Here is a 23764-nt window from a genome sequence, read left to right as displayed (position 1 = left end):
CGTCGCGTTTCTTAATTTCATGCATCAAAATGGCACTAATGCTGCTCGCATCTCCAAAATACAGGAAACGAGGCAATGGTGCCCTTCAATCACGAATGTACCTTTGCCACGGATCTCAGCCGACGTTGTCTTTTTGTCCGCACTCAAAAATGAAATAAGAAACACGCAGCCCGAAACGATGTTTCTGATTAGCGTACTTCCCGGGAGTTTTTCTCGTAATCCAATAAGGCTGTTAAGTCTGGGTTCTTCTTTTCGGCACACTTCTATTTCAGATGACCTGGGTGCAACCTTATCTACTTGTTAGCGGCGGCAGCCACGTTTTCAATAAGGGAAAGTGCAGGATATTTTAGGCGCTACTGCCACTCAAGGCTTTATCAGTAGGCCGGTAACCGGCAAGCGAATTCCTAGCATGAGCTGATTGCAAAACACCCACGGCTGTTGCACTCCACGTCGGACCAATTTGCAGCCCTTGGTGTTCGCCTTCCGCTCAATCTAATTTCTGCTCTCTCTTCCTCCCCCTCGCTTCCATTCTTAAGAAGGGAAAAAAAGAGCAAACAGAACAGTAAGGTGCCGCCACTCGCATTGAAAGCTTGTCGTTCGGCGTACTGCATGGCCGTGCCCGACGAAAATAGTAGCGACACAAGCGGTGTTCTGCGGCTTCCTACCCTTTTCTTTTCTTTTATCTTTACAGAGCTCGTCCTACGGCGCAGCTGCATTAGTGTTTTAGCCTTCCTGTGGATTAGGTGCTGTTATCGCAGCACTAGTCGGAGAAGAATATGTGACGTATTCAAAAATTAATTCTAGAAAAGGCTATAGGTAGGCAACTTCTATCGTTAATGATCTCGCACCAAACTACTGAGAGGGCACTGTGAGCGCTTTCTTCAAGTACCACGGAGGAGCTTCTCCGTACAGCCTAAAACAAGCCGCTGTGCAAGTGACATTTCTGAAGAGCATCTCTGCCTTCACGCATGCCACGAGGAACGCGGTGTTAGAGAGCGGTGGATATTGCGGAATTTTTAGAGGCTATAACCGTGAAGGCTTCAAAGAAGCCTCGTCCGTCTTTTGAACTTTCAGTATCGTTTGGTGAGTGGAAAATAAAGTCGAGCGTATTTCGTGGACAAATATGTGAACGAGGTTCTTTTTAAGAAAGGCTGTGACCAAACATTAACTTCACCAAATAAAAAGTTGGTTAAAACGAATAATCCTCCTCGGCGTAAAAGACGCCGTGCCTTGCATGTTGAATTGATAGAAATTAAAGCTGTGAAGTCTATGTTATAGCAGTTTTAGTGACTACTTTGTTTAGGGTTCCAAGAGTGAAAAAAATTTAGAGTTTAGGTGGCCGATGGATATTCCTAAAATAAGAAGCCATTTGCTATGCATATGCTCGAGGAAAACACCTTATTTTGTGGAAAACGTACACGTGAAAGACGCAATTTATTATCACTAAAACGCAGAAGAATTCTTTTTCTATGTTTCAGTCGCAACTTGACCCTTGATGTCCGTGTGTGTCAGCACCACACGTAGCGTTAAATAAAGTACAAGAAACCAGGCCGAACATACGATAAATAACAATGAGCAAATTTAGCTCTACTGTGGGCCTCTTTAAAGAATATAGAATCTGTTTTCTTTTTTTATAATGTGACTACATTCGGATGTTTCAATATACGAAGTCTGTAAGCAAAGCTTGCAAATTACATTCTGCAAACATATGAGATGCCGACGTGATCACAGAATAAAGCCGCGGCTTTCCCCTCACAGCGCCGGAGGAGTGAGGATAAGTTCGGTTATGACGTCATTAAGGGCTTCCTCCTCCCTTCTTCTTAATGCTCCTACCCAGCGCTGTGCATTCCAAAGAAGCCTGAACATAGTTGTGGCATTATTCGGCGATTGCGCCCCTGTTTCAAATGCAGGCCCAAAGAGACCGCATTCGTTACATGCAGGTGTCAAACGTTTGGACGCCTTTATGCTCGTCATACTCTCAAACCTCTTCAGTTTCCCAGTTCCGCACCCTTGCCGAGGCCGGCATCGCGCGCGTATAAGGCAAGCAATGTAAGCTGGTTTGGTTCAATTTATTGGGGTTTAACGTCCCAAAGCAACTCCCACCATCCCAAACCAATGTAAGAATCCACAAAAAATCTTTCAATGTTTTGTCATTTCCTTTCCGTGAACAAGAGAGAGTAATAGGTGCATCGCATCGCCTATTCTAAAACAAAAGCCCTTTGCGGCGCATCCTTGTCACATGAAGAAAAAGTAAATTTCTAAACAGAAACAGACTTCAGGTCAACGTGGGCGAGCACCACTCGAACCGCTTGGTCACCCAAGAAACATTACTGGTCGCGGTAGTACACTGCTTGATGCAGCGCTCTCCAACTCAGCTCAGCGAAGGGGCTGAATGTAATGAGAAACGTGTACTTATGAACGGCCTTTTTGATTTTCTTATTCAATTCTTAAATAAATTTCTTTTCGTGTGAGTATTATTCACCTTGATGGCGCACCAGGAAAGCACCTCTTCGGCAGCACTTCTAGTACGTCTCTTTAGCCACAATGACGGTGCGTTGCCCCCTTTCTTTACCGTACCAATTTGTAAAGGGTCACCGGTGATCCACATCCATCTGGCGCCTTTTCAAAGCTATCAGTACGCATTGTGGAATGATGGGGTTTAACGTCCCGAAGCGACTCAGGAATGCGCTTTGTCTTGTCGCTGTTTCAAGCAAATTGAACTCCTGGTTACCGTGTCGTCTTTTTTTTTACTTTTTTTGCCAGTTAAAAACCTCCATTTAACGCTCCGTCGAAAGAATTTCGGGCAACAGAAATACCTACCGGAAATCAGGCTTTTGAAGTGTTCCCTTTCCTAAAAGACAGGAATAGAAAAGAAACAGCAAGCACATTTTTGTTCCTTCGCCGGCGTAGGTGAGGCAGATTTGTTGATACGGAAGAGCAGCAGTATAGCAACTATGGACAGCAGCTATGACAGCATTGATCCAACATGCTTTGTAATGCAGTGGTCACTTGCCGTGCACAAAATAATACGCGTTTATCAGCCAGGACTATTTTCAAGTTGCAACGGTGCATGGCGTTGGAGGTTTCGACGTTTTTGGCCGGGCTACGAACAACTGGCATCAGGCATCAGGGATAGTTCGAACAGATGCTAAACATTGTAATTGTGAACGCCTGGCAATTCTTCAACACCATTTAAGAAGTGAAAAAACAACCAACTGCCCCTCGGCGATAAAGTAGTGAAATGTGTTTACAGCCTATAGACGGAGTATTTTTATTGCTCATTGGAACTTTCGAAAGCACTCTAACAGATTCTGTTGAGGAGCACTTTTCGCCGCATCTTTGCAGCGGCGTATTAAGGCCCGCGATTTTCAGTCAACCTTTTCTCGGGCAAAGCATCTGGGCTCTCCTTCATTAATTTCCTGTGGACTATAAATCGATTTTCTATCAAGAAGCACCACCTGTCCTGAGCCCCAGCCTGCGCCGTTAAATGTAATTCCGTAATTTTTGTTCCTTTTTTATCGCAAAGTACGCTTGGTACGTACTGAGTTTGAACATCGATTAAAATACCTGACGCCTGTGTATCGTTCAACATCTGCCTGCGTCGGCAGCAAACCACGATCAATGCTCTTCTGTTCGAAGCGCTGTCTGTGAGATGGAAAAAGTAAATGAGATCAATCTTTAATATATAATGTACTGTTAAAACTGGAAAGCAAAAATTGTAGAGATGGGTTTTTTGTGCTATCTCACTATTTTAGTATTTCTAATTTTCCGTACCAACATCTTTCTTCGCTTCACTTTTACTTCCTTAATGGTCCCTTTCCGTGTACTTCATTTCCGCAGCGCTCATTAACTTTGTACAAAAGAGCACCATTTCTGTCGGTTTAGTATTATGTCCACAGCAGCTAGCGCTTTGATTGATAAAGCGCTCGTCACGCAAACCACAATGCGGCTCGGGCCTGTGTAGCCATTCGAGTGACATGAAAAATTCTAACTGCTTCGTGCAGCTGGCTCAAAGACATAGGCAGGTTGCATGTTCAAATGCAACTGCAATCTGCTTAAAGACGACGGTCAAATTATTCACGCCAATATACAGCTGTGTGCTTCCAACACGTCATTAATTAAAAATTGCGATTAAAAAAATGAACCATTCTCTATTCTAATGGCAGTTTTCTTTGATTACCATTGTCTGGCTATCTATTATTAGTAATGTGTTAAATGTAGCGAAAAAATGAACCCCCTCTGTTCAGAGCAGAAATATGGTGAAGGAAAAGAAGCAGCAATTTTCTGTGCACCGTAGATTCCCACTGCAAGCCCAAATAACCTAAGCAAAGCACTTTAGAACCATGATACATTGCTGCATGTTGAACAAACAGAAACGCTCAATGCCAGAAATCAGAAAACGATATTTTTTCTTAACTTTTTTATGTATCTATACTGGCATAAGTGCACTGTGACATTGACTGCATATAAGTGCTCTATGATCACTAAATTGACGAAAAGAAGCCCTTATAATAAAGAAGGCTTTGCACAAAAATTCGAAAAAGTGTAGAAACCCTTGTTTTTTCTTACTTCCACGCAAAATACAGATTTCTTAAGTGCTCGCATGTAATGGTCCTGCCTAGCGCTTAGATGCATTGTCGTTCCAACTACCCTCAGTTTTGCGCGAAAGCATCTGATGGCAATGGATTAGAAATATTTTAAATAGCGCGACGTATCCAGCACGCCTGGCTCTGATTCAAGCCGTAAGCATCATACCATTGCACATTGATATTGCTGTTTACATGAAACCTGAACCATACCGAGCACATAGCGTATAAAATACATAGAAATACGCGAGAGAAGAACTATACTTTCAACGTTGTGCGCGAAAACTAATTCGCAAAAAACTGCCTCGCTGGTACTTTGTAAAAATATTAGTAATGCAGTCCTCTTTTCATCTTCTTCACGTTACAGTTTTTCAGTCATTTTCACTACCGCTGACTCCATGCTTGTTTTGGATCTGCGTTGGGAATAAACCGGATAATGGCGAAGAACTGCCGAGGTTGAACGAGAGTAGCCTCCGCATATTTTTCGCTGCTCTATCACTTTTGGCCAATTAATAAGCTGCATAACTGCCTAGGAACCACTAACTTCGAGTTATGGGTTGTTTCCAGTCTCATATGCTTGAGCCTATTCGCATGGAATGAACAGCATGATGTTCACTGAAAGTGCGTGATTCGTAAATGTAGTTGCACCATACACGTCGACTGTCACAAGCCACGCATGAACCTGAAAATTCAATTAACGGAACTTAAAATTAAAAAGAGAACGTGAGAAAGAACGAACTATTAAATGAATCGATGTGGAATTTCCGGCCAGGTCCGAAAGTACTGCATGATGTCAGCAGTCAAGTTCTTGAGCACATTATGCATGATTCGCCTGATGCATATGCCTTCATGAAATCTCCCGTAGTTATTGACGCACCCCTATGAGTAGACGTGCTCTACTTGCGACTGCTGATAATGATTTACGAACCAAGTGCTGCAAATCAGTACCAGAAAGTATTAAGCGAGCGCTGCAAACTTCAAGCGGTGGTCATTTCCTACCGCTTTTACTGGTTTGATAAAACAAGCGTTTTCTTGGTTTCACTATTTATTTATTATTTATTTTAGTTGTTTAAAATACGCTCAGGGCCATACGGCATTGTAGAGGGCTGTTGTTATACAAAGTAACCAAACATAGAAATATGAGCATAATTTTACAGAAGGTTGCTAGTTATACAATGTTAGCGAATGCATTCTTCAAATAAACGTGGGGCGGTAAGGTTATTCCACTTGTCGGTCATCCGAGGTAAAAATGAATGAAAGCAGGTTTTCGTTCTGCAGAATGGTACTCCAACCTTGTGGGCGTGACCTTTCCGTGGTGACACGTACTGTGGGGATGAGAAAAGTTCTTCGCGCCGGCAAAAATTTTTGAGCAAATCGCTAGTTCCCTCAAAATGGGGCCAGTCTGCATCTGCTAGTCCCATAACCTTTCCCCGCAAAAATACTTTTACCCCTTCAGTCAATCTTTTGTTTAATTTCTCGGGACTCAGGGGCACTTTTTAGAAATTTTATAGCCTGCTCTAAAGCCCGGGTATGAAACGTAGAAGTGACAAAATGAATGGAGACCAAAGAATTTGAAAAGTTGTGCACCCCTTCAGAGGTTGTTGAAACGGTGTAATGCAGAAATAAAAGGCATGGAGATGCAAACTTCTTTTCTGTTTTCAGGTTTATTTAGTCAACAGCCAATTGTTATCTGTTACACACACAAAAAAATCAGCAATTATGTAGACGAGTTTTCAGGCGAGAAAACTTTCTAGCAATTGCGCGCAGGCAATTTTTCGTCTTTTAGTTCATGTTTTTGTCGTTCTAGTTGGTAACAACGTGGAACCAGACGCCCCAACGGTTTTTGCGTGGGCTATTGCCACCACTGCTGTTTTAATGTCACCAAGAGCCTGTGACCTTTCCCAGCGTTGCTCTCTCGGTAATGCGCCTAACTGCTCGTGCCCTTCTACCAAAAAATATTAACGCCTGAGTGGATGACCTTTTACGTTTTACACCTCACTGCAACGCACCATAAAAGAAGTCTGCGCCATATTCAAGAAACTTCTTTTTTCGTTACGGGGCTACGGAAGTTGCGACGTCAGCATTTTAGTGCGCGATAAAAGGACCCTTTCCCAAACGCAGACTCTAATGGCTCGACGTGGAGTAGTGCAAAGCACTCTCGACGAAGCCCGCCTTGTCAGCAGAGCGTTAATGCGCCCCGCTAATTTCTTGACAAAACAGTCGTCCCCATAGCTCCATGGGAAGCGGGCTCGATGGAAGCAAAACCGGTGAGAAGCTTCATGCCAGAGAGAAATGAAAACAGTACCGCAGCAGAATCGATAAGCGCACGTCAGGAACTCGGGTTAACTAGGTGAGAACAGGAGCCCAAGGGCTTAATTCGATTATCGCGATGTCTGCGCGTTCCGCTCTAGCAAATAAACGATAACAAAGCGGGCCCAGGGTTGCAGAGAAGCAAGCTTACATGGCTATGGTAGTTAGCTGGCGCTCCCCTTTCAGAATGATTAAGTTGAGAAAGAAGATGGAGGGTGAACCGTTGAGCCAGCAATTAAAAATACCTGGGGAAAGATCAGGCGTTGGCTAATTTGAATTTAGGCTCGCACCTGTCTAAACAACAAGGATTGCAGTTGTGTTTGTACACTGGAAGGTACTTGCCTCTGATTGTCGGTTTGTAACCCGTCCTCCCTCTCTTCCCTCTGGTCTTTTGAGAGCTCGTGGTAATTATGAAGGCACGGCAAAAAAAAAAATAAAAGACCACGACAAAAACTGCTTTAATTGCAAAAGAACGCCGGGTTTCCTGAACTGAAAGATGCATCTTTTGTGCGACCCAGCTCTTTGTTACTCGCGAATGCTGTTCCAAGGTTGCATCAGTGACTTCAGTTTCAGCGCTGGACGAAATAATGACTGAGCTTGTTGGCAGCAAGCGAGATAGAAAAAAATGGAGGGCACATTTAAGCTCCGCTTTAAGGGTATGATGCGAGAGTGTTGTGTGTTAATTCCCATATATGCAGATGATCATTCTCTTTCTCAAACAGTGCAACGGACAAAGAACAAGCAAGTAGACGGGGAAACGTTATCAACTGCTTGATTTATTGGAATAACACTCATACTTACAAAAAATATTCCGACAATTAAGTCATCTGCGCATGTTCGCACATGCGAACATGCGCAGATGACTTAATATTGAGCCTTACAAGGACGCCGAAATCGTTCACAACCTTGAAATTTACACATACTGACGCTTATCCTGTAAAAAACTTTAATTAAGTGCTAAAGAAGCCTTGAAATTAAAGATTACAAATAGTGGCTTTTTGCTCCTGTCCTGGCTTTTATTTTTTCGCTTGTAACAGAAAAAGTGTTGAATAAGGGGTTTTATTAAATTTGATCTATTATATTCGTTACTACAATATCATAGTGCAGTTTACGATAATATTCCTATCGATTTCCTATGAACTACGTGATCAAGGTAAATGATAGTAATTTTTAGGTTCAATAGATTACCTCAATTACGAACAAATATATCATTATCCGCGATTGAATCTGCTGGGTGACGACTGTCGCGTGCTAATTTTGTGCGTATGGTGTTTATAGGCACACCTTGCAGGACACGCTCACCATGTGGGACATACGGATCGACAGAGTATTTTAAAGCCCTAACGCGGTGGCTCAGTGGTTATGGTGCTCGGCTGCTGACCCCAAAGACGCGGGTTCGATCCCGGCCGCGGCGGTTGAGTTTCTCTGGAGGAGAAATTCTAGAGGCCCGTGTACTGTGCGATGTCAGTGCACGTGAACAATCCCCAGGTGGTCGAAATTTCCGGAGCCCTCGACTACGGCGTCTCTCATAGCCTAAGTCGCTTTGGGACGTTAAACCCCATAAACCAAACCAAACCACACCAGAGTATTTTAAAAGAACTGTGACTCCCCATCCTTTTGATGTTCTGTTCTTGAGCACAGTCGCAAAATTTGTTTGGAGTCTTTTGGTGATTTTAAATATTCGTACGTCAGCATCCTGGCGTTGTACGACTAATATCGGGCAAAAGAGCTTTCTAGAGAGCCTGCATAGCAGCGGCTTTGTTGGGAAGGCTGTCTGTTCATTCAAATTCAGCATAATTACTTCTGCCGTGACATTGCGCGTCGTGTCTCCCCATTGGTTTCTTGTTGTTTCTCGGTTTAATTCGACTAAATCATTTCGGGCGCTTTTGCATGTGAACGAGCCATCAAATTGTGATAACACTGATGAAACAGCGAGGCTACCGCAAAGAAATTAGGAAATAGAGAGAGCTGAACGGCCTATTGTTTACTTTTTCACCATTTTTTATGGCTCGCACTCATCACAGTCGCGGTCCGAATGTGTTCGCAAGGTTATGTTCGCACCCGCTCTTCCAAGTATTATGCTCCACTTCTGGTTTCTGACAACTTCAAAACACGCGTATACACTGTATTCTTCAGTGCACTACGCATGCGGATAGTGAGAAGGTTCCAATTCATGACTATCGCTTGCCGAGCTGCATTGATATGCAACCTAGCCTTGGGACGTATAGTTGAAGGTTGCCGTCACGTGAGGCACAAAACCGGCTGTCACTAAAAATATATATTAGCAGAAAAACCGGTTAATGTCCAAAGGGGGAGAAGTGGGTCCGCCCAGGTTGCAGAAGGCGTGAGGGCTTAAAGAAATTTTTTTCTCTTTCTTTTCCTTTGTAAGCGGCTAGAGAAGGTTTCAATGAAGAAATGGGGTGGAGAAGCCCTTCAGCTCGTTGAGTGTCGTGGCGTCCGCCCCTTAGCGCGATCGATGAGAATTCCTTGCAGTTGTAAGCACATTGACCCCTTTGTATAACCCGCGGCGGTTCATCTAATTTGACATATAATTTTGTCTAGAACAGAGGCTATCATTACCTGTCGACACACAGCTGCCTTCAACACTGCCCCGCCTTGCAATAATATTCTCTTTCGCTTGTGCTGTGTCTAGGTGGTTTCTGACAGCAGTTATATGAAGCCCATGTGACAATTTTACTTTCCAAAAATACCAGATAGAGTGGGGTATTTTCTAAACCTTTCTCGCGTCCCTTTAAACGCTTTGGAATTACAGTCATGTGATTGTTTTGAATGCGTAAATCGTTTGGTAGAAAATTATGGGTAGTTCTCGAGTCCAGCAGACCCTTGGGGCTCATGTGTTCTTTGAACGCCTAAATGAGCAGTCTAAGTAAGCTCGTGTGCCAAGTTTGGCCGCAGCAAGAAACAAATATTACTCGTATCAGTAACTCGGCAGGGAGCTCGTGCCGAAGGAATGCGTGGACATGAAACATGACCGCTTTTATAGGACAATAGAATAGAGATGAACATGAATAAATACACTGTATTTTACTTTACTTGGCAGTTGAGCACATGTTCTTCCTACCAGGTTGCCCTTTGCTTACAATAAAAAAGGCAAAAAGAATGTGCTGACATTGTTGTTTAATATTATAGTGGCTGTAAAGTAACAGTGACAGCTGTGGTCCTCTCATGCAGTCAGATTTATCTGATGCGCGAGTTCCCGGTTTTGGGCAGCGCGATACTCGCGGCATTTTTTTTTTTTTTTGACGAAGACCATAGAAGTGTTTTAAAAACAACCAAGGACAACTATTTCGTCTTGCTTTCTGCAGGTCTCCAAGTCTGCTAGTTTGAGGTGACAGAATTGTTCTTGTAATAAGGGAGTAATTACTCATTGACGTCCACCCGAGCGCAGCCATACTCCCTTATTACAAATCTACTCCACCTTGGGGGATTCCCCTAAATATTTGGTCAATACTAGTCCCACTTCGAGTTATTGATCAATTCGCTCTCGCCCTACCGTAAGCTTTCCGTCCCGGTTAGCTCAATTGGTAGAGCGACTGCTCCGGTGTAGCGGTGGTCCCGGGTTCGAACCCCGGACCAGGACGAATTTTTCTTTAACTACGAAGTTTCTGTGAAAGTTGTATAGCTTTCCTTTGTGGCCGTATGGCTGCGCTCGGGTGGACGTCAATGAGTAATTACTCCCTTATTACAAATCTACTCCACCTTGGGGGATTCCCCTAAATATTTGGTCAGAATTGTTCTTGTAGGCACTGTAATGACCCCTACGTACCTTCTCGTACAGCGTTCATGCTAGTGCCCCTAAACGACACTTCACATGTTAACAACAATATTATCCTTCGACAGGAAACATCATTTTTTACAGCCATGGGCTGGATTTTGGTTTCATAAAGCCATGGAGCGTTTCGCAAAATCGCGCCCGCTCAAAACAGCACATATTTGCACAGCGGTACTACACGCCTCACTAAAGAAAGCTCCTATATCCTAGCTTTATTGGATGAATTGTCTCTACGGATTCGTATCTATAGCGTCGGCTGCAGAGGATCCAAGTACATGTGTCAAAGTCTCTGCTGTGCTCCTTTCTCGTCTAATATATTACTCTTGAATAAACAGCGCGAACGAAGACGAGCACAAAAGACAAGAAAACGGACGACACAGCGCTGGCTAACAACTAAGGGTTTATTGCTGATCACACAAGTATAAATACATAGATGTCGGCAGAGAGGGAAAGGTTTACAAAGTGCAAAAAAAAAACATAAATGTGACAACAGCAACAGAAGCGCGCTAGAAAACAGCGGAGATATCAGCTGATTTCTAGCGCGCTTCTGTTGCTGTTCTCACATTTATGTTTTTTTTTGCACTTTGTAAACCTTTCTCTCTCTGCCCACATCTATGTATTTATACTTGTGTGATCAGCAATAAACCCTTAGTTGTTAGTCAGCGCTGTGTCGTCCGTTTTCTTGTCTTTTGTGCTCGTCTTCGTTCGCGCTGTTTATTCAAGATGCTTAACCAACTAGCCCGCCAAAACGTGTTAACGTAATATATTACGTTGCATTCAATAGCGTTCTCTGCGTACTGACAGAGCCCTTAATACCTTCTCACGAATTATATGTTTGAAATTCTCGCAGCATAATACATACTAACAAAATATGAGCGCTATTGACGTGGGCATTGAAGTGCTGCAGTACCGTTAGTAACAGATAGGTAGGACATCACTCCTCGATTACATCGTTCCGGCCCCACTTTCTCGCTTATCGTAGCTGCAAGGATCTCATTTCGGCGTTCAGCGCGATGCCATGGATGCGGTCATCCCTCTACGAATGTCGGGTTCGCGTTCCTGGTTAATGGCCGCAGGAATCCGCCTGGCCGTAGATGCTTCCATGGCAGCAGCGAGTAATTGATTATTCGAGGTCGAGAGGTCAAGGCGCTGCTCTTTATTTCTGCCTTTTGGTATTGGGGGGCTTTGCGATTAACTAGTAGAATGGGCGTAGTCCTGTTATAAGTGCTTCATTGAAGGCCGGCCGTCGGAAGGCTACAAACAGATATACACATATCTAACGAGACTGCCATCGTGATTTCCAAATAGATTTTGTTGTTGATAGCTGTGACGGAGTCCGTTTTTGGTGTTTGTGAGAAGTAAAATGGAATCAAGGTGACCTGCAGAATTATATCTAGAAATGCTGACTCATGCGAACGTTGGAGGAGCAACAAACGCGTTTATATTTCGCGCATTCTTAATTCAGATGATGTTGGAGGATTTAATTCTTAGCTGCTATTACCGGAGTGAACAGCGATGTATATGCCCGCCTCGATTATTCACATAACCAGATTTACGAACGGGTGCTTACGCTTGCTTTCTATTAATTTAAAAGGCCACTAAGCTGCCTGCCTGCGTGTGCTGGTGCGATGACAAAAGCCGGTCGTGTGGTTTAAAACCTGCTGTTCTAATAAATACCTCGTTTTCACGTACAGCACTTGGAAAACGTTCTGTGTACGCACCATCACAATGTTCTGTAGTTGTACCTTGACCTGGTCTAATAGGGCCTTCGCAGTTTGTTAGTTGTAGAACTAAGGGGGCGCGAGAATCCGGTGGAAATTAAGGCAGTTTGTTTGATGTAATATGACAGCACTGAAAATAGTCTCGAGATCACTCCAGTCCACAAAACTCGGGGTGTCATTTTTGTGGAACGTGCCCATATGGGTGTTCCACTGTAGGAAACTTCTCTCTGTGCTACCCCCTTTCTGTTCGCGGCTCGCGCGCCCTTTTTTTCTTCTAAAGCTGTTCGCAGCCTGCTGCTATATTTGACTGGAACTCAAGGTTACGTGCTCTACAACTATCTTCATGGGCAACGGATTAAAGGAAGGCGAATGCCTGCTACGATACATAAAGCAAGTAATAAGTCTGAAGCAACCGGTGAAAGTTACACAAAAAGCTTGTTTTGGAGTATGTGAGAAGAGTTTACCCAAGCGCGATGTTCGATATGTATTCTCCTAAAGTGAGCATTGATACGTTTGGTGTTAATTGGACTAATAAAGTGTGATTATGGCATCCACTCCTCCTCGAAGAACTCTCTGCTAGAGCATTTTCCGAAGAGGATGCAGGAAAAAGTGTTACTTTTTTTACCCTTCTGCCCATTCCTATGCCTCTTAAGTGACGAACCGTTGCGCGCATGGAAGTGGTTCAGCAAAAAGTTACTGCGCGGTTTTCCGCCTCTCCTTAAAGATTGGTGGTACGTAATTGCAAAGTAGCTGCATAGTCAACCTAATTGCTTCCACTCAGAAAACAGGAGTAACTGCCGAAGATTTCGTGATCAAAATTGAAACATCTGCATTGGAACTAACGGCTTAAAAAAAAATCCCGTCTTGTCGATAACCATCAATGCCTGTGCATTGCAACTGTACGATTTATTTTCCGTTCTTTAGATCATCGCCTCCTGTTTCATTCGCCGTGACTTACGTCAGAGAAGACGCCATCAGTGATAAAGTGACGAAAGAAAGAAGACAACGAAACTTAAATTCACGGCCGCATGAACGGAAAAATGTGCAGGTCGCCACGGGCGACCAAGCGGGCATCGCGAAATGTGCGGCTGTATGAGCGGTGAGAAGCAGACTGAAAAATTTCCTCGCGATAGTCACGTGAAATCTTTGCTCGTGTTGCTGTAGGACCTCGGGCGCTTTCTCACTTCTGCCACCGCCCCTACAAGATAACTTTGGAAGGAGCCAAGAGATGGTGGCATTGACGCCTCCATCATGATACAGCCGGACGTCCCTCATTGGTTGCCTTCTTCCACGGCACGTGATCACAAGATGGCTCCTAGCGCCATTCTTTGCGCGACAGAAAGACAGACGCTCGACATAGATTATACGCTCGGATGCTTCCGCTGTTGTGTCCGTACCTTTATAACATACTGTCGCAGGTTTTAAATAATGACTTACCTAGAACAGTGATAGGTGGTGATCAAGAGGAAGATTATGATTTATTCATAGCGCTTCTCGATCATAATGAGGTAAATTGTTCTGCCGGAGAGTGCTGTTCCACATGAACGTACACTTCTGTCATGGCAGACTTCGCATAAATGCGTGTAAATTTAAGTTGTTATAGATATCAAGGTCGCATTCAGCCAAAATACGCATAAATCGTAGAATCTACTGTACTGACTTACCGGGGCAACCTCAAAATCAAGGGAAGGCCTGCAGGAGAGCGCCATCCTGCGGAACCTGGGTGTTAAACGAAGTTGGCCGCTGTCGTAATGGGAACAAAAGCCGTCATTGGCCACACGTTTTAAAAAAAGTAAAACTCAACTCAACTACACTGTTACCCAATAGCTCATTTGGAATGTGTCTCAAATGAGCGCGAATAAATGGCGCGGTGAGTCATCTTAAGGGCATTTTCGCCCCCATACACAAAGTACATTTTGCGGGGGCTTAGTTCAGCGGAAACAATGATGGTGCTTTCCGCAGATTAAACCGCAAATGGGTTTGACCAGCGGGCTGCAGGATATAATGGGTTATTTGCTCCGAGCTAGAATTTATCGCTTTCCCTTTCATTCCGCAATTACTCATTTTGTGCGTTTTTAGCTAAGGCTAGCTTGAGCTTTTTCTCTCCTTCCTGGAGCGGGGCCCTCGTACCCAAAAGGCACAAATAACACCGCATCAGCAATTCCTCCAGCAGAGAACGCTCCATATGGTGATCTTAATTCAAGGCACGACCAGCTTTCCCTAACTGCCCTCGAGAGAGCGCACGCTGCTTAACGAGGGGGCATTCGTCTAGGTTTAAACTGCGCTAAGCTTTTAATGCAAGGAAGCTCCAAAATAACGTAAAGTCACGGACTAGCTGTGAGGGCGCGTGTGTTTGGAGCCCGCGAACACAGCACGCTGTGACCTCAGAAAATGTGGGGTGAGGATACTTTCTCTTTCTTGATTTAACTATAGAATAACGTGCGTGTTGTAAGCAGCTTTAGGTGGTTCACGTGGCGTTATACTTGAGATCAAGTTCCCCTCTTCGCAGACCGGTCTAATTCTCGTTACTGCGCTGCCAAGCCTATTCGTTCCCGATGAAAGGCCGTGTCACGATGCCTTTGTACCCTCTTAGTTTGTTGAAAACAATGACCGACAGCTCGCGGTAGAGTAGTTCTCGACTGCGTGCTGAAAAACAGGCCGAGCAAGTCGGGCGGCTTAGAGAAAACGCGAATCTGAAATGAACGTCACAATAATCAGCTCTACAGGGGAAGATATGTAGCTTAGAAAAAACGCAATTCTGCATTAAGCCTTCATTGCACTGACGAGCTCTGCAAGAGACTTCCTGCAGAGTTAATGTTGTCAGCGTCAATGTCGAAATCGTCGTACGTGGTCATCGAAAGCATGAGCTTTCACCTGCAGACTGTTGGGGATAATAACCACAGAGATAAGACCGCTCCCTATGAGCTCATGTAATAACGGCAGGACTGGTCTTCGTGGAAATGGGAGTGCGCGCTGGTATCATATGCTTAAAGGGGAAAAGGCCGTACCAAGTCAAGACTCCAGTCAGGGAGATTTTGCTTACAGCCTAATAACTAAATGTTTCTTTCCAAAGCTGAGAACGTTTCTCTTCGAACATTTCTTGACAAGCATTAATTCGTCGTTTGTAGCTAATTTCTGCAAGATGCAAAAGGATTGTTTACACTTCATTGACGAAAAGTCCAAAATAGGCATCTTGCCGACCTTATCGAGCGCAGCGCCGCATTTTCTTGCGTTTAAGATGGAAGAAACTGCAAAAATTTTAAGTCTGTTTTGGTAGCATTCCTTGCTTATTGCGAGTTGGCGCAGTAAAAGCAACGTGAGAGAAATAGGCTGCTTTCTTTCAATGGAAAACATTTCTTTTTTTCGTGACTGGAAAGTACAGGATCTGTCAGCACAGCTTGTCGTAGAGCGTGTCATCCGAGCGTGTCCGCACGGAAAGGACCATTCTAAAGAAGAAATCGCCTGTATGGCGGTTCGAACCCATGCCATCTGTGTGCCTGGCACGTGCGCAATGAATATGCCACAGAGAGCCTTTTTGTCTTTCCTTAGCTATGGACAGCGTCATTATTTGATTGTCGTACAATGGCTGGCAGCACATCACTCTCTCTCCGGTGTAAGCGTCATAGCATTTGAGACGAGTAGCAACGCCCAGACCTTGCGAACACCTTACCTGACCAAATATCAATCCTCCAGTGCGCTTACGCAAGTTTATTATTTTTTTTTATTTGTAAGATAACATGGCAAATGGTGTTCGAGTTCCGACTAATTTGCGATTTGCCCAGAGAACCTGCGTATTTCGCAGTCTACGTTATAACGTCCTGAAATTGCTGCAAATACCCTTAATGCCTTTCTCACGCTCGACTTACGTTGTACCTAGCGCTTTTCTTTAACACTTTAACAGTTACGTGAGGTGCCCTCAACCTCCGCCTGCCTTACCGCAGGATCAAAAATTTCCGTCACGAACATTTCAAAAATGGTCCTTTTTCCTGATCTACGCTCAAAGCATAGGTGCTCCGAGAGCTTTGGTGAATCACCCGTTAAATCCGCTTTATGGGTATTGTGCATGCTCTCTTATTTGATTTAATCGTCGAAGAATATTTTACGCGTCAATTCTGCCATGTCTTACGACGTATTTCTAATGGTGATCCGAAGAAACTTTGCTTGCTTCGCGAAACCCTAGAGCCGGTTTCAATAGGTAACTTGGATTCAGATGCTGAACACTGGATGATATAGTACATATTTCTTCTTCGCGGATTCACCTAGCTATTCGGCATCGCCTATTGAAATATGCCATTAACTTCAGCGTAATGGCATATGTTGGTTCCCCTTATGTTGGTTGCCCTTCCGCAAAGAGAACATAATAAAACTGGAGCGTGTACAAAGGAAAGCGGTTAAATTCATTTTGAACAAGTATCACCGTCATGACTCACCTACAGAACTATTAAGGCAAGCCAACCTTCCCGCCATACAAAGTCGAGCCAGACTACTGCGCCTCAAGTTCCTTTCCCTTCTTTTTAATGGCTGCATGAAAATCGATACAAGTAAGTACTTACTGGAATCAAATACACGTAGTACCAGAACAAAACATGCTAAACATTTAACTGAATACAGATTTCACAACGACATATTCCGATACTCATTTTTCCCTCAAGCGATCCGGGAGTGGACCAGCTTGGCTAGCGATGCTGTCAATTGCGCATCACTCGAAGCTTTCATCGCTTACATATCAAGCAATGCTGTATAGTTTAGACCGGCACGCATGAGCACTATGTTGCTTCTGTCTTTTTTTTCATGATGGCATCTTGATTTGGTTGTCTGTTTGTTTGATATTTGTCAAAAGATGATGCGTCTTATCATTTGTACCTTGTAATATGTACTCACTTTTTAGCATTTTGTCTCTGTTTTCGTGTGCTAAATATTCTAACCTATTACTTACTCCTCTTTATGGCCATTTTAGCGTTTGTATAAACAAAGATAGAATGCATATCTACTGCCTCATCAGTTAAAATTGCTTATGACCGTGCCTACTTGAAGTTTGTTGCTTTCAATGTGTAATGTGTCCCTTTCCTGCAACGGCCTCAAATGGTAGGCTAGCAGTATGTTCAAATAAATAAATAAAATAAATAAAGTTGTTATGCTGACGACGGTCGTAGCTGTACGAGCGGGCTTAAGCAGGGTTGATATTTTCGAATAACTCAAACACGAGATGCCGAACCGTTGACTCTTTCAGTGCAGCTGACCCATGCATCAGCATTACGTGAAATAAATGTTCGCTACATTACACATACTTGACACTGCCTGAACTCTAGATACGGCGACCGAATTCGAGATATAGTTTGTTGATGCTGTTAGGTGGCCGACGATTGAGCTCCTCGGTACGCTTTTCAATAAAGTACGGGTACTGCTTTCTTTATAGCTAACAATGGCTATTCAGATTGTAAGTAATATCTGCAATGGCTTAAAATACAAAACCGCCGATTGCCCACACTCTGAGAGACAAGGCCTTTAGGGTCAACGTTAATCTACGTAGTATTCTTAATGACCAAATTTGAATGTGAAAATATCAGGTCAGGATAGAAGACTATAGCGATACAAACAGCACTCAGTCAGGAGAGTTTTCTAATAATCACAAAGGCGACCGTCTCATCTATTCGCCATTTCATTCTCTCTAGTAGAGTTATAAATTTTGAAAACAACGTGGCACTAACACACCCAAACTCATATGTTAAACTGAGATAATCTGGCGATAGCGGGCTAAAACATCCTTCGTTTGTGTATAATTGTTCCGCGGGCGCTGTTATTTAGAGCAACGTAAATGCTTCAGGCTGCAATGCCCGTACGTATTAGTAGTCTCTGCGGCTATTAAGGGTGCTCGCGTCTTCACTACGCACCTCGGAAGACTAGGGGCAGCTTGAATTTTGTTCACATAAGATAAAGGCATTTTGGTCACCACAACAAACACAACATGACCCAACAAGACGTTAAAAAAATCATTACAGGAGAAGGGCGTGACGGAGATCACTGAGACGGATACCCTTATGGCGATACCGAACATGCTCTTAGCCTCTATATAAATACAGGTACAGCCAAGCCTGTTGAGACTGCATGCTCAGAAAGCACTTCATATATATTTATTTTAGATTTGACGCGTGACCACTGCATTCTGTAAAGAATGTGGACAGTAAAGAGCTGGCACGGAAAGAACTGCGCCAATAACGCGCTGAAATGTTTTTTATCGTTTGAGTTTAACTTGCCTTCGACGGGGCAGAAGCAATCTCCTACTTGTTACGATGTACAGCAAACGATGCCGTACGCCATTCGCCTAGATATGACGTTCTAGACAGGATGTTAAAGCGATTGCCGTCGATGGCTTCTCAAGCATCGAAATGCTTTTAGGCGGTATTTGTTTTTACCTCCTCTCCGCTTCCACAAATATAGTGGCTGTGGCTGCGCTTCATCACAGCACACAGGTAGAGAGAAAGGGACAAAATGTAGCACCATATTCTCACCAGCACTCTGACGGTGTTAGAATCGGTACACGAAAAACGCTTTTGGTGGGGCGAGTGCATTGGCCGCTGTAGTTCTGCAGAGGGCAGGTGCCTCCAGATAGCACCAGACTCATCGTCCTGATGACTGCAGGGCATGATTCGCCTTGGCAGAAGAAATCCTAAATGTGTAGCGAGAGGAGCGGACATCACATTTTGGAGATCTCACCGATGGCGCTGGCCTCTAAATTTCGCGCTGGGGCGCAATTACCTGGCCATCCGCCGTAACAAGCTCCACGTGTTTACTCTGTAGTGCCAATAAAAGTGCCGTTAGTTCTGAGATAAATTTGAGGGGCATGTATTGCCTCATTTTGGAAACTTCTTTTATCCGTGCTCTCAACTTCTCATGGCTACACATTTGAGGAAATATCCAGCCATTTCAAGCCAAAGAACCAAGACTCCCGGGACCAATTAACCCAGGAGCCAAGCTAGCTCATTTCTACCCCCAATCAGCGCCGAGAATGTGGCGCTCGAATCTAGTCAAACGACGCCGCCAAGTGTCTTGTGGCCTTATGATCTTATGGCCAACTGCAATTGCACTCGTAACTCGGCAAATGCACGTATACGTGACCCTCCTAATGGTGCCCACTTCCCGAGTTCTAGCAGTGAGCCAGGCTCTAACCATCTTGGGTAAAAAGGGAGAAGTGTGGAGGAGAAGTACGAGAAGGAAAGGCAGCGAGGTTAACCGAAAGGATAAATTTGTTTGCAACTCTGCACGGGAGAAAAGCGACGAAGAGATATAAAGATGAGGGAGGAAGGAATGCCGCAGGAAAATGAAGTCAGTGAGCAAAGTCAGCAATCGTTCGGCAAAGTCACAGCCACATGGCCGAAAATTTTCATTTCCGTCAGTGGGGTTGGATCTAGACGCTCCAGCGCATGGCTTGGTTTAGATAATTGGTTTATTTGGGTTTAATGTCCCAAAGTAACTCAGAATATGAGGGACGCCGTAGTGAAGGACTCCGGTAATTTCGACCACCTGGGGTTCTTTTACGTGCACTGACATCGCCGAGTACACAGGCCTCTGGAATTTCGCTTTCATCGAAATTCAGCCACCGCGGCCGGCATCGAACCCGCGTCTTTCGGGTCAGCAGCCGAGCGCCGTTACCACTGAGCCACCGCGGCGGGCCCAGCGCACGGCAGATGTAGGCAGAGACTAAAGAATGTGGGCTGTAGTTTCGTCACACCCGCAGATTGCATATGCAGGACAATCAGCCATACCGATTAAGGAGAAGTAATGGTTGGCGAAAGCTATACCAAGCCTCAGGCAACCCAGAAAAGTTGCTTTACGTCGTGATAGGCCGGCTGGAAGCCGGAGCTTCAAATCAGGGTTCATGGAATTTAAAATATGAATTCGAAAATTTTCATGAATTCCACGCGGCAAGCGTGAACTCCCGAGCTAGAAGGGAGAAGTGATGTCTGGAAAAGGTAATAGATGCAAATACACATTAAGCAGTTTTCTACAGTGCACCTCAAAGTGGTAAATTTCCGATACCACAAATAGACACAAGCTTCTACCTTACCAAAGGTGCCTTCTAGCCATGACGTGTGGCCGTTCAGCGATCATTCGAATAATAATCATCAAAGCTGCAAGTCAGAGCCTTTGCGCGTTAGCCTTCACGTCGAGGCAAAAGTAAGTTCACAAGAGGGCATTAAGGGTCCACTTGCTGCAACAAACGAAGAGGGGAAAAGTTGCAGAAGAAAATAGAAGACAGGTGTAGGTTGGAGAAGCCTAGACATAACTCGGGCTTGTATTAGCACTCACTTTCACTAACAGGCAATGCGCGATTAGATGGGAGCAATAGAAGCCACAAGAAGAACCAACATAAAGTTTCACCATCAAACCGCAGCTCGCCATCCAAAAAATCTGTAGCGAGTATAGTAACATCGGTCGCAACTGATTTTTCGAAACTTGTCCACTTCAAAGATTTCTCCTAGAAGTTTATATATCAGTTTTGATCTTGTCTCCTGCCAAACAATGGACGGAACTCGAACTTCAGGTTTTGCGTTTATCATACACCCTATGGATGAGATTTAAATTATATGGTGAACGAGAGAAAGCAATCGTTAATATACCTTCATGCTTGTCCCAAATTAACTTGCCAAAGTTGAAATTAATAATCGTATCAATGAAAAGAAAGCACAAATTCTGCAAGAAATATGCTCAGGTCTGGTAGCACACAGTCTGCAGCGTAAGTGTCGCCGTCATTTGAAACCACACAGGTCAAGGGCCCGGTCTAAGGTAAGGTTGAGCAAAATAGCTTGTAACGGCAAAAACTGCAGAACATTGTTGGAACAGGAATCTTATTATGCCATCTACAAATCTTTTTGACAGAGTTAGGTCTTTTTAATTCAGCTCAAAATTGGCGGTCGTTATGACTTTCTGCCATGCTCGGTGCCGAAATCAGACACGTGTAATGGTGCCCATCGAAGGTGGCTCTGGAGTTCAGCTGTAAGTGGGCACATATCTTCGCTTGACCTCATCCCGTTATGTCTCGCTATTTCAATATATTTCACATTACCGTACCAGAAGTACAGCAGATGCCATATATCAGCGATAGATAGGAGTTGGACGCTTCATCTCTGACCGAAAACTGCAGATTAAAATGTGCCGAATTGATTTTTAGAAACTCCGTTTCAGTAGAATAAGGCCAGCGTTTTTCCATGCCGCTACTAGCTGGATACTCAGCACTATTTACAGTCAGCCGCTTTGATCAGAGTGCTGGAACCAGGAGTGGTATGACACAATCATATTGCTGCATTTAAGTAAAGGTTGCAGCAACATGAAACGCAATAGAGGTGCTGGGGCCATGTGAGCAGATGGCGCGCTCGTATCTGTTCTGAACGCCGGAGGTACACCCTGTCGTACTTTCGTGCCACAGAATATGGCGGGACAGCTGCGCACCTCAAAGCACTCCCTAGCATCGTATTGCATTTTAAAAATTGCAGTCGCTGTCCTTAAAATTCTGAGTTTTGAAAAAATTACGCACACGCATCGCCACGGGCTAGCGTGTTACCTTTCAAATTGCTTCTACCTGTACCATGGTTGCGAGTTTTTAAATAAATTATCACTGAGCTCAGACAGGCCGGTGCAGATCGGGAGACCACACATCCTCACAGGACGCCGTCGGCTACCGCAACGCCTTCGTATTAGACCCCCTTCACCAGCTTAGGGCCGCCGCTTGGTTTTGTAAGTAAGTTTGTCTACTACGTGAACAGACAGTGAAAAAAATGTAACTCTACCAAGCAAAACATAAGGAAAAGCTATGCATATATAACACGGAAAACGGCCAGGTTCTTGTTTCCGCTCACGATTAAGGAACATTTTCATGGCTGCCGTCAGCACGCCGAGCAGATAATGTGCGGCACTGTTGTTGAACGCTGAATGCAATGGGAACATCACGACCAAGTTACAACTTAACTTCCACTTACGCTTCCGCCTAACGGTCCGATCATTTAACTCCGACAGTTTCACTATTTCTTACCATGGTACGACTTCCTACGGCAAGGACAGCTCTCAACATTACCTTTGTGTGTTAGTTTCTGGCACATGGGCATCTGGTGATAAACAAGCAGTAGCCGAATGCCCCATCGTTTTTCACCGTACTACGGCATCACACATTTCCACCCAAAAAAACCTGAAATTAATCCGCGGAAAATGATATTCAGCGAAAAAAAAAGTCTTTTGGAACAAACACTTATGAAACACAAGATCTTAGTTGCACAGAAACGTGCTGTCAGATTGAGTGGATCTCTGCCCTGGCATTCCCATACATTTCCTTACTTTAAGCAATATGGTATTTTGTCTGTTGATATATTGTACCCATTCATATTATTATGTGCATAAAAAACAGTTAAAACCAATCAACTGTTCTTTGCAGCCCTTAATCTACATCAGTACACACCAGTGTGCAATACCCGGTCTTTTACCCTGGCTTCTACCCTTTTGCCGTACTTTATATCGTAAACAGTCCTTATGGTATAACCTAGGAAATTACCTTAACATATTGGCAGCGAATAATGTTTGCATCAAGACATGTCAAAGAATCAGTTATTATTTGTTTTGTGCATTTTAAAGTCTATTGTGGCATCATTGTATATAGGTTTGTTGTATTGTATTTTATATGGTTCCTTTTTATTTATGTGCATATCTTTTGTTGTGCACTCGTTCAGGGTTACACTGTGGTTGTCCTTTCTTTTTCTTTGTTTTGATGGGGATATTAAGCTTACCTTAAGTGTGATGTTTGCGAGACACACTGCTGTCGTTGTATTCATGGGGCACTGGGTACTCCTTCACGCTGCATTACGCAGCTTTTTGCCCAGTGTACCCTTTTTCCACTGTAATGTGTGTGGAGAAATAAAATTTCATTTTCAATTTCAAATACCCCTTAAAATCCGCCTAATTTTCAAACACTAAACCTGGAAAGTCGGGTCCCTAGCGGTAGGTTAAACTTTTGGTACTTAAAATGATTAGGTACTTAAATGTTTTTAATTTTTCAGCTGTAAAGCTGTTAATATGACCGCAGGACTTAAACCTCCTACTGGATGCTTCGTGCAGGTTTTATGCTTCCATTCAGGCATCAGATTACTTCCTTCGCAACCACTCCACGTTCCCATAAATATGGAAAAGGAGATAGGAGGAGCCTGCAAAGGAAAGTATGACCATGATTTCGCAGTCTAGACTAGCAGGGAGTAAAGAAGTGAGAAAGAGGCGCAGGCAGGAGCAGTGCATGTTGGGGTGCGTCCAACAAACACACGCCCTCGAGTCCATAGTGTTGCATGCACTCGGCAGAAAGCCTTGCGGAGAGAGAA

This window comes from Amblyomma mixtum, chromosome 5, assembly GCF_055824585.1.
Source record: "Amblyomma mixtum isolate Tamu chromosome 5, ASM5582458v1, whole genome shotgun sequence".
NCBI lineage: Eukaryota > Metazoa > Arthropoda > Arachnida > Ixodida > Ixodidae > Amblyomma > Amblyomma mixtum.
The sequence above is the reverse complement of the archived record's forward strand: the minus strand, read 5'-3'. Positions refer to the sequence as shown.